Below are 19,768 nucleotides of genomic sequence, written 5' to 3' on the forward strand. Positions count from 1 at the left end.
CGACCACAAACATATCCTTCTCGTTATCTCCTCTTACTCTCCATATCTTAGTTATCCCTCCGAGATGTCCATAATGGTTCACATGATCTTCAAATGACCAATACATGTATTCACATGTTCCTCCAGGAGTACAGTATACCCATCTTCCTATGTAGCTCCTGGGGTTCCTTGGATTCTCGATCTTCACTGATGGTGGGTCTAGATGATTGGTGATGATTTGGGTGCGCAACTTCTCCCTTTCTTGTATTATCACACCTGTATTCTGGCCGTCGTCTGCTGGCATTAAGGGGTGCATTCCCACCATTTCCAGCAACTCGTCAGTCGTGCGTGCCTTCCGGGCCTTCCAAAATCTAATTATGATCAGGGCAGCTCCAGCCAAAATAGCACATCCCACTATTATTTTCAGTCCATCTGACAGCCAAGATGGCATCCATGACCATAATAGTGAAAACCAGCTCTTATCCTTGTTTACACCGTTACTTTCGTCCATCATTTTGGAGTGCATCTGGGCCAGTTGTGAAACTGCTTCTGTCAGTGTACCATTATCAGCATCGTTGGCAGGTATGAACGTGCAGCAAGATTGTCCTATCTTTGCACAAACTCCTCCTTCCATTGCTGTGAGAAGGTCCAATACATATCTGTTCTGGAGTGCTACCATCCTGACAGCTCGCAGCTCCTCTTTAATTGTGTTGAACCCATTTACTGTTGAATTGATGGTCATCATTAGTTCCCACCTGGTTATTTGGAGCCATTTTGCGTTTGCGTATGCCTGCAGTCCCGGATGTATTATTGAGGAGAAGAACATTGCTGCTCTGCTGAATAGTCTGTGTTCTGGCGGTATTGATGTTAGTTCCGTTTCCGACCTTCCCCACAGGTAATTTCCTGTCAATGGCTCTCCTTGTCTTTTTCTCCTATTTAGGACAGTGTCATTGCTGTTGGTCCTGTTTCCTTGCTCCTTCTGAAGTGGTGCAGATCTCTTTCTTCTCTTATCTCCTTCATCCATTTTAGGAAATTTCGCCACATCGACATGCTTCTTAGGTACCACTAGTGATGGTACGTTGACGTGTACCATTGTGCACACACCATTCCACAGGGGAGGCAGTGTATGATATGCCTTTTCTCCACAGGCCCAATAATGGTCCATTATTACTGCTGTTCCCGCTCCCCCCTCAGGTAACTCCATCAGGCTTGCACAATTGGTGTTATATCCTACGTCCACCTCTCCTTTATGCTGGTAGCATACTTTGGGCGCAGTCAATGGTAGTATAGTTATCGGGTCTTCATCTTCTTCTACCCACGTGAGCATTGGTACATATTTGATCCACGTCGTCCAACATCGATGATTGTGTGTCTCGATAGTTGAGATAGTTTCTTTTGTTACCATGTTGCTGCCAATTACTCCTATCTCCCAGTTGTTGCCCAGGTACACCTTTCCTGTTATCGTCAGTAGCGGCCTTTCCCAACATCCTTGTTTACCCGGAACTTCAGTGGCGTACCAATCACATGGTAGATACTGCAGTGTTACCTTCTTTGTTTCTCCTTTTACAGGGCCACTTGTTATGTACCTGAATGCTTCAGCATGTAAACTGGTCTTGTGATAACTCAGATAGGTCTTGAGGAAGTTGTTTTCATATGGGTATGAGTCTCGTGTTTTCCATGTCATGTGCACTACTGTTCCTTGAAACCTTCCTTTCGTTTGGAACAGGGCCAAATATATTATGCACTGTGCTGTTTTTTCATCTATTTCTGTGGCAACAAATGTTCGTGAAGCGCTCATGGCGTATGGTATTAATGAGCAAACGTAACAGCTATCCTCAGTTGTCTGCTTACCAATGCGGGTCATGTGCTGGTACCATATGTTGTTTGTGACGTGTGCTGAGTCTTGTACATAATTATCAATACCTTTATTGTCTGAGTATGTGCTGCGTTTAACTCTATTTTGCTTGGGTGCAATGTTACTATTACCACCTGACGTAACACCTGTTGCAGCAGAGGACGGGGGTATATTAAGTTTGGGTGCAGCAATAAAATCGATAGCATAGCTGTACTGCCAGACAGAGGCAGCCAAGAACCCGGTGATCATAAAAATCCCTATTATTTTTATTACATATGCTAATTTCACCGGCATTTTGCTCTTACCTTGCTGCGGTCCTGGCAGCTTATTCTTGCGACGTTACAGTTGCCCGCCTAAAAATTCTCAAAAGTGCTCGTTATTAAATGTTAGTTTTAAGCTCTCCCTATCAAGTAGTCATTCAGTGCCCAGGCGAAGAGCTGCTCCCACGCTACTCTAAGTGATGGGTCTCTTAAGACCGGCAAGTATGGGCGGAGGTGGGGCATGTGATATTCTATGGCCAGGAGGAAGGCTGTGTAGTAGACACGTACCCTTCTCCTTTTTAAGTATGTTGGCCTCTTTATTTCGTATACAAATTGGTGTGACAATTCCTCTGGGTAGTTATCGTCTGGCAGCACCATCTACACCTGCACACTGAATTTGTTAATTAGCTTTTCTTAACAATACAATATTACGCAGTTCCTGTATGTGCGAGAGAAAAAGAGAACATTCACGTGTTTACATGTGTATTAGTGCAAGCATGTCCTTCAGTTTTAGCTACACCTGTACTTAGCAGTCAATGGGGGGGTTTGTGCTCAAATGGCGGAAGTATTTTTACTCTTTGAGCGAGTGATCATGGGGTGGGCAGCATGGGGATCACCCCCTTCTTCGTAAGTTATTGTTTCCGAGGGAACAATTGGGTCGTTGTCTGTGGTGGAACTTTCTTCCGCTGTCGGGGATGTTGTTGCTGTTCTTTCAATGGACCTGTCGTTGGCGCTGGGGCGGGTCTGCAGTTTGTAAATCTTTACGTCATGTAGGTGGTTCCAGGCACGCTTATCCTTTAGTTTTACTGCTCTTGTTGATACGTCCTCTACCAGGTGGGGGCCAGTGAACCTCTTTTGGTTCCACTTTCTATTGAAATTGCGAAGTAGTACGTGGTCACCTTTGGCAAGTTTGCACGAGTTCTCCTTTCCCAATTCCGTACTTTCGTCTTTTTCTTGATTGCTGGTAGACCCGCCCCGTGTGCGCTCGAGCTGTTGAGACACAAACACGACACTAGTAATCAAAGAAGACACATATTGATACATTTCATCACCTAACACATTCGCTGAACTTTCGTGGTCGGTGAATGCCCTTGATGTTGGTGTTAGGGGAAGGCGCATTTGTCGTCCAGTTACCACTTCGTGAGGGGTGAGGTGGTGGTCGGACCCTGGCCTGTTTCTAAGCTCAAATAATGCTAACGGAAGGCAATACAACCAACTTTTCTTTGTTGTTTGTTGTATTTTAGCCATTGCCTCCTTCAATAAGCCATTCAGGCGTTCACATACACCATTAGCCTGTGGGTGGTATGCACATGCAAATTTGTGTTTAATGTTCAGCAGGGATGTGATATGCTGGAACATTTCGTTTGCGAAATGGGGGCCATTGTCTGATCTTAGCACCTCGCACACTCCCCATCTGGGGAAGACCTCCCTTACTATGAATTTGGCTGCTCTAAACGCATCAGGGTGTGAACAGGGCCCTGCTTCAATCCATCTAGAAAATGGGCATACTACTACAATCATATACCTATTGCCTTGACAGATGTTGATCATATCAACATAGTCAATGTGAAGGTGCCGAAAAGGTCCTTCTGGCCGGGGTATGGTACCTCTTATCACTTTTAGAGTATGACCGGCCGTAAACTGTTGACATGTTAGGCAATTGCTGATAAAATTTGACACATGGGAGGTTAACTCGGGACAAAACCAATCTTCTCGAATTCGTGCTGCAATTATTTCCTTGCCTGTATGGGCAGGGTGGTGTAATTGGCTCAAGGCGGTATTTAATAGTGTCAACGGTATTACAACTTTCCCAGTGCCACCCTGGCGCCATAGTGCGTCGGTTGGTGACATTGTGCATCCTCTTTTCACCCATACTTCTTTTTCGGCCATTGGTGCAGCCGCTTGTAGTTCCATAATCTGTGTGGCTGGGAGATGGGTGTACCCCTCTCTTATTAACATCTCCCTAGCTATTCCCCTCCCTCTCCCTCTCTGTGAGTCTGTGGGGTTCCATATCTCACCAAAATATGCAGCATATTTCGCATGTGCATCTGCTGCTGCATTTCCTTTTGAGACGTAGTCTTCTCCATTGGTGTGTGCGGTGCATTTTACTAGGGCTAATTCTTGGGGGTCGTTTATTACTTCAATTAGTTCAGCCAACAAGAGGGCATGTTGTACTGGAGTGCCATCAGCTCTCCTAAACCCTCTTCTTCTCCATTTTGATAGCCCTGAGTGGACAGCGGATGTAACATATGCACTGTCAGAATATATAGTTACTCTTTTATTAAAACTTTCCTTTAATGCCAATATTAGTGCAACGAGTTCCGCGGCTTGAGCAGAGTAATGCTGTGGTAGTTGTACACACTTCATAGCCACACACACCGGTGCCTCCATCATTTTTACTACTGCTGCCCCAGTCCTTCGTATCCCATCTCCTTGATCAATAGTTGATGACCCATCAATAAACAAAAGCTCACCTCCCTCTAGTGCGTTTTCTTCAACTTTCCTAGCACATGAGTACATTTCAGTTACTTGGGTGCAGTCGTGGGCGTAATCTCCCTCTTCAATTACTTCTGCTAGGAACCTTGCAGGGTTAACCGTGCTACATCTAACAATTGCTAGTTCAGCTTTAGACAAAATAATCTCATAACCTGATGCCCTCTGTGTCGTTAGTGTGGACTTAGGTTTATTCAATATCGCAAATAATGCATGTTCCACAAATAGTGTAGTTGGACACCCCATAGTTATTGCTGATGCTTTTTCTACTGCAAAAGCAGCTGCAGCAAGACCTTGTTCACAAGAGAAGTGACCTAACATTATAGGGTCTAAGTGACCGCTGTAAAATGCTACTGGTTTATAGCCCATGCTAGTTTTTTGGGCCAACACTGCTTTCATCACTGCTGAGTCACAATGTGAAAATATAAAGAAGCGCCGCTCATAGTCTGGGGATGCCAGTACTGGAGCAGTTGATATCGCGTCTTTTAATTCGTCAAATGCCTCCCTCATTTCCATAGTCCATCCCAACTTTTTCTCCCCTTTATTTGCTTCCTTCAAACCCTCAAGCAGGGGTCCTATGTATGAGCTATAATCAAATACCCATGCTCTACAGTAGTTGCACAGCCCCAGAAATTGCTGCAGTTCTCTCACAGTCTGTGGCACGGGAGTGCTTGAGATGGCCTGTGCTCTTTGTGGTGCAATCCTTCTTCCATGTTGGGATATCAGTTGGCCAATGTAAAGTACCTGTTCCTGACAGTATTGTATCTTTTCCATGTCTACCTTGTACCCCTTTTCAGCCAATATTATCAACATTTTTAGGGAGTCCTCTCTACATTTGCTTTCGTTTGCACTGCAAATTATTATGTCATCCACATACTGTAACACTGTGCTTTCCACCTCAACGTTACCCAAATCCATCTGTATTACTCTATTGAAAATTGAGGGTGATTCACAATACCCCTGTGGTAATCTGGTATGTTTCCACTTTGTATTTCGGTAAGTGAAGCTTGTCAAATCTTGTGAGTCTGGGTGTAATGGTATTGAGAAAAAAGCATTTTTAAGGTCAATCACTGTAAATCGTGATGCTTCTGCTGGGATGCCACACAATATTGTGGCCGGGTTTGCTGTTACTGGATACTCTGCTTCTACTATGTTGTTCAAGGGTCTGAGGTCCTGTATGAAGCGCCAAGACCCCCCTTTAGCTTTGCGCACCGGGTACACAGCTGTGTTACATGGTGATTCTGAGGGGACCAATATGCCATTGTTTATAAGGGCCGTTATGGTTTCATATATGCCCTCATCTGCCTCTTTTGACAATGGGTACTGTTTCACTCTTGGCAGTATGGCACCTTTTTTCAATTTTATCCTTACACCCCCTATGCTTTTTATGCATCCCACGTCATAAGGGCTAATAGTCCATAATGATTTGGGCACCTTTGACATATCCTCCTTAAAAAATGGGACTGGGGTGCCTGCGGGTGCCTCAAGTGCCATTGCAATTTTCTGTGCTACTTGTTTGTGAGCCACTCTTAGCCATATTTCTACACTCATCATGAACACCATTTCATTTTCTTCCTTTTCTTCTGAGAACAGCTCTTCATCTGACACCTGGGTCAGCCTACATCCTTCTGCTAGTGCTATCACCGCCCTCCATGCTCTCCCTTCTTTATCTTGGGCGTGCACAGCAACATAATCAGCTGTTGCAATAATGCTCTCAATGTCTACTACAAACACCTTCCCTTCTAGTTCATTACCTGGTGTTTCTGGTCGGAATAGATAGGCTGCTGGTCTCCTCCATATTTTCCCTTCTATCCCTGGCATCCATGCAAATGCCATGTCTGTGCCATATTGGAATATTTCGCCATCTACTGGCTCCGCCCTAATCGCTGTCTGTCCACAGTATGCTTGCAAAATCTGTCGTGCTGCGAGCATGTTAATCCCTGGAGTAGAGCAAATTATGCCATCCTCTGTAAAGGAGATCGTCATATTCAACCTGTTCATTATGTCCCTCCCCAGTATATTTACTGGTGAGGCACTATAATACAAAAGTGGAACTGAAAGATCATAATCTCCAATACATAAGGGAATGTTATTAGTAAATGGAACCAACCCTTTAGCCCCAGAAAATCCTTGGGTGTTCATGGCTTCGCCTGACATCTTAAATTTACCTTCCCTTATGCAAGACCGAGTTGCCCCGGTGTCAACAAGAAATGATAATTTTTTGTCACCTATCGTTACCTCTATGCGTGGTTCCTCCGCACTATTAGGTGTTACTGACAGGATGGGACACACCAAGGCCGTCTGTGGGCTGGCCTATTGGGGGTACAATGATTGGCCATTCCCTGTGTAAGGGTTGTGTCCCAACACCGTCACCCCACCCAATTGTGTTCGTTCAGTTTGGGGTGGTGGTTGTATTAACGCCACTTGTTGTTGAGGCAGTGAATAGGTTTGTGGCTGTCGTGTTTGTTGTTGTTGGTCACTCCCTTGTTGTGACATCTGCTGTTGTTGTATGCCCTGCTGTTCTTGTGATGTCCTAGGTTGTGCTTGTTCATTCCATGCTGGTGTTCCTGGCCTGACCCTACATGTACGTGACATGTGTCCTAATAGTCCGCAGCTCCAACACACGGGTGGTTCCCTGTTTTGCCATGGGAAGCTCCCTGTGTTGTCCTGGTATACGGGTTGCCCTGTGGGGTAGTAATTTCTAAGTCCCCCAGCCTGTTGCTGGGTATTATATCCATATCCTCTCCCCCTCATAAACCCTCCTCTCCCTCTGTTATAACTATAATACCCAGTTCCTTGCATTGGGTACCCTCCTCCCATGTTTGGTGCGTGTAATTGCAGAGGCGGCACTTGCTGTATTACACCTTGTGGGGGCGTTATTTGAGCCGGATCTTGTGCAGCCACTACTTGCGTTGGGCTTTGGGCCATTGGTGTGGGCGTAGTTATTAGTGCCCCTTCCATTGTATATTTAGTAAGTTTTTTCTGTACTAATTTGGCCTCTTCTGTTTTCCTGTCCTCCTCCTTTTGTTTCATTTTTCCTTGCCATGTCCTGCAGTGATGTACTATAGTCAGTTGTATTTCTGGCCATGGTTTTGCTTCCATTCCCACTACTTTCTTTAGTTGTTTCTGAACTCCTTCTGGGAGCCCTTGTACTAGTATATGATAAAATATGGCTGGTGTTTTGTCCCATTGTTCTCTAGTTTCCATGCGCCACTTCTCTTGAATATCCTGGATATAATCAACAGGATCCTCATTTTCACCCATCTTACGGGAAGTAATGGCTCCTATGTCTGATGTGTCTGGGTACTGCACTCTCAGTGCCTGCCATAGCGCATGTCTGCAGTTTGCAAATGGTGCCCCATCATGCGATGTGTTTGTTATTGTTACCCCATGGAATCCCGCTCTTTTCCAAATGTCATCCGCTCTATCCCCTAATATTGATATTAACAGGCCCTTCACATCTCCTACTGCCAGTTTCTGTCCTGCGGTGTGTTTTTCCATTTCATATATCCACTTACCCGCACCTCCACTTAGTGATGGGAGCCTACATTTTATATTTTCCTTATCCGTATGTTTCCAAGGTACATACTGTGGTCTAACCCCTCCTCTCTCCAGCAGTGGCATTAAATTCTGTCTTGTGTCACCCTTTACGCTCCATGATATTGAGTCTTCACACCCCTCCTCTTCCCCCATTTCTTTTACTACTTCAAATTCTTCCTTACTACCTCTGCCCCTACCTCCCTCTTCTTCCTTCCCCCTTCTTTCATCATTTCCTGTGTTCAATATGGGTATGTTTATTTGTCTTTCTTGCCTGCGACTAGGGAGGTCCCTAAGCCGACATGCATAGGGTGTAAGTTCGTTCATGAAGGGTGCGAGCTTTATTCTTTGCAGAGAGCGTGCAGTGGTTGAACATGTAGGTAGTGACGTGGGAGGGCGGCGTGATGGGGATGTGGGTGGCGTGGTTTCATTGGTTTGTGTTTCCCCTATTCTTTTCACTTCCTCCTTACTTCTCTCCAGCTCCTCCCATCTTCTACTTATCCAGGGCGAATCTATGTTTGTTCTAGTGAGGTACAGTTTATCTAAGCTTTCCCTTTCACTCTTTCTTCCATCCTTCTCCACTCCTCCTTCCTCCTCACTGCAAAAATCATTCATAAATGGCACCCCCCACTCTGCCTTTTTTCCTTTTATTGTTACCGTTTTCAAATCTATTATGTCTCTTTCTCCCCTTTCGTTGTTAACAACTGTCCCCCCTAGTGCTGATGTCGTTGCTACCTCCCTACTTTTATATACATCTCCCCATCTTTCACTCTCCCTACCCCTCCCTTCTCTTCCTTCTTCACTTCTCTCCTCCATTTCCCTACTATTTTCCTCCCTTTTCCTTTTCAGTTCCTCCATTACTTCGTTGCTCATCTGTTCCAATATCCTTTCATCCTCTCTCTTCCTTTCCCATTTCACCCTTTCTCTTTCTACTATACTCTCTATTACCTTCCCTTCTTCATATTTCTTAGCTGTCTCCGATATTATCCTCCTCCTCCATAATTCCATTTCCTTTTCCTTTTCTTCTTCTTCCTTCTTCTTCTCTCTCAGTACTACTCTTGATACCCTATCTGCTGCTGCTTTTACCCTTTCAGCTTCTCTCTTTTGCTCCTCACTTCGTTCCCTTAATTTTTCCAATTCGTCCTTACCTTCTTTCCTTTTCCTCACTCTCTCTCTTTCCTCCCTCTCAAGTTGTTTGATCAGTTCATTCTGCTCATCCCTTAGTTTTGCTAATCTTTCCTCCAAAATCTCTTCCTTCTGCCGTAGTAGCTCCTCTCCCCTCATTTCACTCTCTCTGGCACTATCCTCATTTGTTCTCTTTACCGCCTCCCTTTCTTCTCCAGTTAGTGAGCCTCGTAATTTCAACAATATCTGTGCAGCTACCCACTCATCGTTTCCTATCTCTACAGTCTGCTCTTCTCTAATCCTCCCTTCCCCCATTGGTATCTTCCCATGAGCCACATATGGTGGAGGGCTGTATGCCGGGTTTGAGTATCCTTCAGCCGCCCTTAACTGTCCTTCTATTTCTCCTAATTCTCTTAAAGGGTACAACCCTCCTCCCTCTGTTTTTACTCCCGGTGTTATGGGTATCTCATTGCTCAGTTCCTTTTTTATGTCGTCCGATTTATCAACCTTTTCTCCTCCCTGTCTTTCGTTCCCCGTATTCTTTGTACTTTCGCACACCTTTTCCCCACCCGTTCCTTCTTTCTTAATCTCCTTTTCTTCCGGTGTTTCCCCCATAGTGAACATTCCATTTGGTCCTGGTCGAGACCCCTGGAACATCCTCCATAAGTTAAACACCTCCACATGGTTTGCCAACTTCTTCCCCTTGTATGTATTGTGCAGATGGTTTAGTAGTGAATGTTGGGCATATGGATCGAAACTACCATTAGGCGGCCATGGTGTTAACATTTTGTTGTCTGTCCCCTGGGTCCACTCTATGCTGTACTTAATTAACTTCTCCCTGTGTGGTGGCAATGTGGTGCATATGTGCTGTAGTGGGGTAGTGAGGGTGTTCCCCCACCCTCCCGACCCTCTCCCGTATGACATAGTTGCACTCCCCTTGTTACCCTTCCCCTTACTAGCAGTTTATAATGTACAACCTTGTATTGCTTACCTCGCCCCGCAAGTGTGGGGACTTACGACAATCCTTTGACAAATTATGCAATAATAATAAATATGATGTTATATTATATTCCTTCCCCTACAGCCCCCTGCGGCCGAAGCGCACGCAGCCCCCTGCGGCTGCGTACCCCTTACGACGATCTTATACAGTCGTCCTGTTTCTCCGTTCTCCTCCCCCTTTTACACTCGCCGTGGCCGGCGTTCTCCGTGCGCAGCCACGCCCCTTTCCCCTTCTTCTTTCGATCCACTGGTTTATAGTTTATCTCCGTATCAGCTCCTTTATCATGCTTCTCTTCCCCACCATTCTCAATCCCAAAATTCCTTGTGCTCGCGATATCCTATTAAATCCCTACTGGTGACGTCACCGATTTCTTCGAGCTACTGGTATATTCTTGTTATGTTCTTTAAGTTCAAAATACACTTGCAATCTACCCCGCTAACCCTACAGCTGTCTTCCTGTCTCTCCTGGAACAAGGTAATCTCATCAATAATATAACCGGACTGCGCACGCTGCGTCGCCTCGCGTGTGATACGCCCCTCAACAGGAGGGCTTAACCAGCCAATTATCTTCCGTTTTGGGCAACTATGTAGCTAGCTACCTGCCACAGGGAAACGTCATCTACCTATCGAGTTTCTTGCTCGAACAATAGGGAACCTCATCTACTCATTGATCAATAATGTCAAGTCGTAGGAAACCACACACACCCACCCTCACACTTAGTCGCACTTTAAGCCATCAGTTTCTTACGAGCGGCTGCACGTGATGTTTTCGTGCCCCGCCCCCTCTTTCGCGTAACGTTAGCTGACTGTTACGAGCGGCTGCACGTGATGTTTTCGTGCCCCGCCCCCTCTTTCGCGTAACGTTAGCCGACTGTTCTCGCACTCGTTTCACTACCATTCATTCCATTAGCAACGCTCAGTTAAACCTTCACCGCACATCTGTACAATACCTCCCCCCTCCCTTATTTACTTCCTCCCCCTCCCTCACAATTTCGCATTGCTTGTTGCGCGTGTCATGCTCACCAAGTTCTCTCGATGCAGGGCCGCTCGACTGCGTGCACCCTCCAAGCGGCTCGCCACCTCCCCTCGTCTGGACCACGTCTGGACACTCGCCGACCGCGGGCGGGATACTTCTCAACCGGCTCCCGAGGGCCAATATCCGGATTGCGCTGTCCGGTCTTCTCGCGGCTCCGCGATGGTCCTGTAGTCCTCAGAAGGGGGCAACGGCAGAGGGGGCCGCGCCGCCGGGCCTCCTCGCAACGGGAGTGCCTGGAAAAACTAAAAAATAAAAGTTGATCTTAAACAGATCTCAGCGGTGCCTCCAACTTGTCGGGGGGAAATTCTGCCGGGGTCGGCCGGGCCGTCCGCAGACCTCCGGGCAGGGAGGCCCCAACTCCTCCCGTATATCCCAGATGAGATAGAGTATGAGACACACACAAGGAGCAAGGCGACTCTGCTGTTTATTATGCAAACGGCAGGGATGGGTCAAGGAGCGCACGCGTTCGTCCTGACACACACAATTGTGGGGCTCGCAGGCCCTTTTTACTGCATTATGACGCGCTACTTGCGTCACTTCAGAAAGTTAACAAAAAAACCTATCGCCACTCTTAATTGGTTGCTCGAGTGGTAGGGTTAGTATAGTACACATATAGAGAATGATATTAGTGGTCAAGGTGTAGTCAGGTGGTATATCTGGGTTGTCCCTATAATTAGATACATAAGAATTGTTACATGAAGACCTCTGAGGATTGGCTAATGTTACTGACGTCTGAGATAAGAGCCCCATGTTCTGATTGGTGCATCCGTGAGCTCCCCAGCCTGGGACCACCGTTGTTCCCAGCTCTCGGTGTACCTGTGGTTGCAACAATGTTTCAATATGGGTACGTGCAGACAATGTGAGGATTTATTCATAGGTGGAAGGCTGACCGCTCCCACTGTAGCAGGTGTTCATTGAGCCTTTCACGTGTCTCGGCCTGTGTCTCGTAGTGAGGGACCCAGACGCCTTTTCTCTCCTGGGTTTTGGCATCTCGTCAGGTTCGGCTTGGTCACGTGGGGCGGGACCGTGTTTGAGGCACAATTCTGCACAATTAATATTGCTTTTCCACTGTGTGTCTGGTTTAATTTGTAGATATGACTTTAACGTTGGTATGCGGAGTGCGAGGTTGCAACATCGTGCCTTTGATGATTTGTTCTTGGATGTGGGTTTGCAACATTGCGACCTTGGCTGATTTCTCCACCAGGCTCATTCTGCAGGATCAGCAACCTGACTTTTGCTTTGTTAATGTCCACGGGAACTCTTGCTTGAGGCCTACTTGGGCCTGGTGTATAGTGATCCATTTCGGACATGGGTGCTTTAGGTCATAGTGGCATATATTTCCATGACCAGTATCGTGTTTCTATTATACCTCTCATGGTGGTAACGGGTTTCAAGAGAAGCGTGAGCAAGCGGCGTTATAGGTGAGTTCATGATGCATCTTGCGTTTCTGCATTCTGAAAGCCTATGTAAAAATAATAAAGATGTACGTCCGTGAGTATGTCTGTCGCCTATGTCAGAGCACTGAGTATGTTCTTCGTGTAGATTGGTGTGGAAATGTTAAGTGTGTATATTTGTACAGATGTGCTTCCCGTCGTTTAGGTCGTCATGGCATCTTTAACGACGTGTGGTTTTTAGTCTAGCTGATCCGAGCCGCAGGTGTCGGCATGGCCAGTGCGGACTGCTGGGCAGGCAGGTGGACACATCCGTATGTTCCTGTACCAGGGTACCTGGTCGTCTGGTAACTGGACAAACTCTTCTCGCGGCGGGTGTCTGGGCCGTGACCCTCTAGGCCAAGCGCGAGAGGTGAAGGACGGGAGCCTGGTCTTCCATTCTCCCACTTCACCCTCTACATTGTCCACAGGGCTTTCTGGGGCTTGGGTCCAAAATACTTTCAACTATCCCTCTGTAAATACCTCCCCTCTCAAGCCCTTTGCTCCTGTGCCTCTAACTCCCTCAGGGTCAGTCTTTTTTCAAAGAAACAAGCTGGGGGTAGATCTCTGTCTTCAGCTGGGGCCTCCCTTTGGAACAGCCTCCCGACCACCCTGAAACCTGAGGAGAACTATCTCCGGTTCCGGAAGCACCTCAAGACCTTCCTCTTCGCTTCTGCCTTTGCCCCTCTTCTCCCCTGCTGATCTGCTTCTCTCTCTCTCTCTGCACCGTGCACCTGGCCACCCCCTGTCCTTTGGGCCCAGGTACGTGCTCACCCTGCCTCCGTCCGGCATTGCCTCCGGGTCACCCCTGGCACTGGGATCTGTATCTGTACCCATACAGCCCCCCACTCTTCTTCTGCACTTATCAGATATACCCTATCTGACTTATCACGCACTTGCCACTTGTCTGGCTGCACTACCACCTTTCACTGCATTTATTTATTGATTTGTTTCACTTATTATTTATTCTGCTCTCTCCTTTGTTCTGCACTTTCCACTTCTCCCCTTCCATGCACTTCCCCCTTTTCCATGCACTTAATACGTTCTTTATGTCACTGGGCCTAGTAAGATCTCTATGTTTCCTCCCCTGTTTCCCTCCCTTTGCTTGGTCACGCCCTGAAACACTTGTGTATGAGCGCGATATAAATAAAATATCATATCATATCAATAATTCTATGCCCATGCAGGAGAGGGTAAGCCATCTCACATGGGCCTATTCTCGCTTTGCTCATCTCGTTTGTACTGCTAAGTTAACCCTTGTACCTTCTCTCCTCATAAAGCTCCTGTATCCGGATGCAAGTTTCCAGTAATAGAAGGTGTGAGAACACCCATCAGGATGAAGGCTCTGCACTGCATTTTATCATTCATCGGTGTGAATCATTCTTCTTGGTATGTGGTGTACATCCTCGTGCTCCTGAGTGATCTTCAGGCTGTCTGTGATGTCTAACATAGACACTATTAAATTTAGCTGCATCCCTGAATATAGCTACTGTATACATATTAACTGCATCGTTGAATATAGCCTCTGCTTTGAACTTGGCTGCATTTTTCTTACTATAGCCACTGTATAAATACGAGCTGCATTTTCGAGGATAGCCTTTGGGGTTGAACTTCGTGGCATCTTGAGTATAGCCACTGTATTGAATTAAGCTGCAATTTTACTAAAGGCACTGTATAAACCATTACCTGCATTTTGAGTATCGACACTGTGTTGTGGCAGGGCCATGACCACTCATCTTTCTAGCCACCAGAGCAGACGCAACAGACTATCCACCATATCAACCAAGTCCCAGGTCAGAGGCGCACTGACATACCAGAAACACGGCCAACTCATTTGTCCACCAAATCACCCTCCTCACATCCAACCCTCGGGTGGAGTATTCCCCACTCATATGCCTCCCTCTGCCCCCTCCCACATATCTTACCACCAAACTTCCTCACTGGCGTCCCGGCATTCCCCCTTCCAATACCTTCACGCCTTAGTCTTCACCACCCTTAGCGCCCCTCATGCCTGCCTCTCCAACACCCCTTCATCATCCACCCCAAGGACCCTCACACACACACACACGCCAGAGGTTCCCAAGAACCCCATCAAATACAGAATCTGAAACACCAGGACCCTCTCATCTCTGTACACCGCTCACTATCTCCCTGCAGATTCCTGCCTGCACCACTTACCTACACCCTTACGAAATCCCCTACCTCTCCCAACCTGGCTAAATTCCTCTTCACCACTTCCGTCAACTCCCCCGGCACTAGCTCCTCCGAGTCCTCGCAAGAATCCCCTGGAAATCAGCAACCTGGCTTCATCTCTGACCTTACACCCTGCCCTTCTTCCAAACTCCTTTCATCAACAACCCCCCTCAGCCACCCCCTGCACCTTCCCCTGCCCCCTACCCTCCTCCAATTAGACACCTGCAATCCCCTCTCTCTCGCCCTCCTCTTTCCTCCCCCAACCCACACCTCGTCCCTAGAAACAGTACTTCAACATCACTATTTTGCTCACATTAAAAGAATACTCAGAGCCTCCCAATTCCACCTTAACATCAGAGATATTTTGCCCTCCCCTGACAAATACTCCCCTTGTACCCGCACCCTTCCCTACTCCCCCACCCACACCCTCTCACACACCACGGCACAAGCCTGCAATGTAGGCTCCGAATCCCTCCTTGTGAAATTTCTCATAAACTCATCGCTTACCCACAGCTTCTTACTAATCTACAGACCTCTCAGCTACAACAGACAATCAGATGTCTTCAATATCAATCTGGCATTCACAATGTTCAGTTAGGGACGTTGAGAAAATTCAAATCTGGACCATAGTGCAGTCAAGGTCTAGGTTTCAGGTGCATCAGGCTACCTTCCTTAGAAGTATTATCAAGGATGTTTTCAATCAGCCATCTCGAGGAATTCCTACATGGCGGATTCAGATATCTCGGTATCTTCTCAATTGACTCAAGGCGCTTCTCTGTCTTCGTGGAGTCAGGCAGTGGTCTCTTAATTTCTGAAAAACGGGATAAACTTGTTTATCTTCCAGTACAGTTCCAACTCGTAAAACGTCTGAATAACTCTGTGGCATTACAGGCTGCTCTTAAGAGACCACTGCCTGACTCCACGAAGTTAGAGAAGCACCTTGAGTCAATTGAGAAGATACTGAGATATCTGAATCTGTCACGTAGGAATTCCTTGAGATGGCTGATAGTAAATATCCTTGATAAAACTTCTAAGGAAGGTAGCCTGATGCACCTGAAACCTAGACCTTGACTGCACTATGGTCCAGATTTGAATTTTCTCAACGTCCCTAACTGAGCATTGTGAATGCCAGATTGATATTGAAGATGCATCTATTTGGGGAGGAATTGAATTCTCGAAAAAAATTACTTGGTCCTGAAGATGGCCCAAACAATAAGTAGACTGACAGCACTTGAGATTGTGCAGTATATGTTCGAGTGGCCGAAACATATGTCGACTTGAAAGGAAACACTCATCTGGTTGTTTTTCCTAACTCTATTTGCAACACCAAGATAATGGTTGATATAAGCGAACTGTATTGTTGACCAAAATTAGAGATTAGATCAGAAAGCATAGAGAGGATAAGAAACATTGAACATTATCCTTGGCCCTCTTGCACTAATTGTATTGATATAGAAGTGCTATACTTTATGGTCCACGTGTCTGTATCTCCAATATTTTACACACCTGAAAACAGGTTTTTCAAATAAATTGTTTCTAAGAAAATTTGTTTGAAAAAGAGTGTAAAAATATTTGGTGAATGTGATAACCCTCTTGAATGTAGCACAGATTTCAGTGGGTCGTGTGTTTTGTATATGTTATTGATATAAGTGATCACATGTTTCTTTTAGCTGTGTTTTTTAAAATAAGGCAGATTTAATAAATATATATGATTTTGATATTGAGAAAATGTGTTTCTTTGTAAAGAGCTGACTTATCTGCTGAATGAATAAACAGATTGATGCAAGTTACTGATAGGCATTCATTAAGGAACAAAAGAGAGGGGTAGTCATTCTGTTTTTCTCCTAAGTGTGCTTCTCCTTGTGATCCATATATTCAACTTGACAAGAATGGGGTGTGGGTCCACGTTCTCCATCCAAGCCCCTTCCATCTGGAACTCCATTCCCCTTAGCGTTCGACATGGAGGATTACCTTGCCTTCCGGAGGCCCCTCAAGACCTGGCTTTTTCCTCCTGCATCCTGACAAACCCATGTCACACACTGGGTTATTCAACCACCCTGCAGGTAGTTCGGGGAATCAATGAACCTGTGAATGTAATGTACAGAGCCACTAAGAAAATAAACTCCAGCAGAACACAGGGCAGAATCCACGCCACATCTACAAAACTAAGAACCCAGCCAGAACACACGTGTATGTATCTCACTCTATGGTCATGAAAAACAGCCGATGGCAAGGCCACCCACATACACGCATCTGCTACCACACACCACTCTTAAGACACATTGCACAACATCTCTGCCATAACAAAAATGTGGTCTAGCAAGAAACATGAGTCTCCTGCACTCACATACTCTCAGACTACCTCTCAGTACAAATCCACATGCCAGCTCGATATGGGTAGCTAGTAGGGACTTGGGCACTCCTAGCCTCCTTCGTATTGGCTATAATGCGCACACACACGCTTTCTAAACTCCTCTGATGAATTTTTCATACCTTGAACTTCAGTCCGCAGAGGGCGTTTACCTACATCGCTTTGAGGCCATAACAATGGGAAAAGGCGCTATACACATGGAAAATTACATTACATACTGATAGTCATCACCCTCTGGGGAAAAAGGACTTGTTTTCTGGCTGAACGGCTACATGCAAATCTATGTCATTTCTGCGACCCTCAGAAGTCCAACTGCCGAAAATGCAGACTTTTTTTTCTTTTAAACCCCCTTTACACCACATAAATATGCGGGGGAGACCCCTTGCAGCCCCCATACATGTATTATATGCCATACCCCTCTCACACATATATATATGTGGTGTAAAGGGGGGGTCAACAACAAAATAACAAGTCTGAATTTTCGGCAGTCGGAGTTCTGGGGGTGACATTTTTGTATATTTCCCCATCAAATGGTGTCTGTACTTGACATCACAAATAAAAAAATCCATAAATTAAGGTCACCCATAATCGAAAGACAATAAACCAGGAGCTAATACTCATTTCCAACATGATCAACCTCAGAATCGGCCAAACGGCGCAAGGTCTGATACATACCATCCGACACACGGTTAAACGGCAGATGTCATGATAAGCTTCATAAAAGATCACAGTATGGCAACCATTTTGCACTGATCACTTCCTGATGCATGAGCAGATTTGAACTCCCATTCACACCCAATTCAAACACGAGTACCTACTAGTACCAGCCAATCATATATTCCTGCAGAACCAAGTGAAAGCTCACCTAGGAAGGCTTCACTAACACCTTTGTCAGCCACATTCCCCACACAATAACAACACCTGCACAATCTTCTGTCATCACTCCCAGCTGTAACTAAAAAGACAAAGCACAACCAAAATGTGACTGCTAAATATGCCATGAAAGAATTGTGTAAGGCTGCAGAAGTAAGGCTCGGACACAATGGGTACAGACGTTTATTAATCAAGAAAAGGTTGGAAAAGGCATATCTGTCCCTAGAGCTAAGAGGGGTTGCCCTGCCTCAAAGAAAACTAGTGAAATTGTCAGGATGTCCAAAACCAAAAAGTATGTCACTGTTGTGTCACGAATGCTTCCCTCCGTCCCTAACACTAACAACTTCAACCAACTGTGTAAGGATGATCTCATCCCAAAATAAAGTGTTCCTAGTAGTTTCAATGAACAGAAAAGTTCCCAGTCTCTCGGGCAACCAAAAGTGATGAAATAAACAGTGTTCATAAGTATAGGATTGCAAGGCTCCTTTCCCCTAGGCTTCTTCTGCTTTCATTCCTTTTGGGCTTCTGAGCCCTGTATCCTGTTAGGTAGATGTCACTGGGTAATTCACAAGGACAGACTTCTAAGATTCACAGTTTTTACCCCACCAGTTTGGCACACTTCCCTACCAAGCATAGGATTATGTCCTTTTCACTTCGAGTTCTTGACCACTTGTTTTCAACTTCTTATGTGATTGCAGGTCCTTGACTCTCAAGTAATTGAACGGCTTGGTTTACTCTCCTGTCAAGCCGTTGGCCTCCCATGGACTGTCTCTTTCTCTAACAGGGTCCCAGACCCTCTTATTCCTTGTTGCTTCAGGACTTTGCTTTTCACATGGGCACGGGTCCCAGACTCGCAATGTAGGGTTGTAACGGCTTTGTTTACTCCCCTGCCAAGCATACAGCCTTCCCTTCTTTGCTTCTTTTTTACTCAGGGTGCCAGATCCTCTTATTCTTGGCTTCTCATATGGATGCGGATCCCAGACTCGCACTTCGTTGTTGCATAAGATTGGTTCACTCTCCTGCCAAACATATGATTCCTCTCTCTTGGTTATTCTCGGGGTCGCAGACACACTTATACTTTCACTTCCATATGGGTACGGGTCCCAGACTCGCAATCCCTTCTGTGAGAAACCTGAAGGTCTCTCACCCGCTAGTCCCTGGGGATCTGTCAACTAGGTGGCCGGTACACAGCCATCACTTTTGGATCCAGTTCCTGGGGGTGGACCAGTGTGGGAGGATCACCCGGATGAGGGGTCTCTTCAGGGAGTGGAAGAGTACACCGGATGGCGAGACACGGTTTCCCCTTCCCTGTAACACCTTTACCCCATCCTTGCAGATAGGATACTTGACAACTTAACCCCACCCCATCTTCCAATGGGAACACTTTCTCACGGACAGTTCACTGTGAGAGAAAATGGACTGACCCCAGAGCCGTATACCTGACGTGTCCCAATACAATGGTCAGGCACGGTCAGCCAATTACTGATCAATACACACACCTGACTTCCATGACACTTCCCCACACGGATAAAAGGCGGAGCACAAAAGCACACTCTGAGCAAAGCAAAGCACATGAGGAAGCAGCAGTTCCATGATGGCAGATTACTACAAGGCGGA

At 46.2% G+C, this 19,768-nt stretch overlaps 1 protein-coding gene across 1 annotated transcript in view; it reads right to left on the reverse strand.

The window, feature by feature from the left end:
* The window catches only part of LOC138480784 (adrenodoxin-like), a 364,929-nt gene that overhangs the window by 215,550 nt on the left and 129,611 nt on the right, over positions 1 to 19,768 (reverse strand). The gene's annotated exons all lie outside the window — the stretch shown is intronic.

This window comes from Ambystoma mexicanum, chromosome 5p (assembly GCF_040938575.1).
Source record: "Ambystoma mexicanum isolate Mex_15411 chromosome 5p, UKY_AmexF1_1, whole genome shotgun sequence".
Classification (NCBI taxonomy): Eukaryota; Metazoa; Chordata; class Amphibia; order Caudata; family Ambystomatidae; genus Ambystoma; species Ambystoma mexicanum.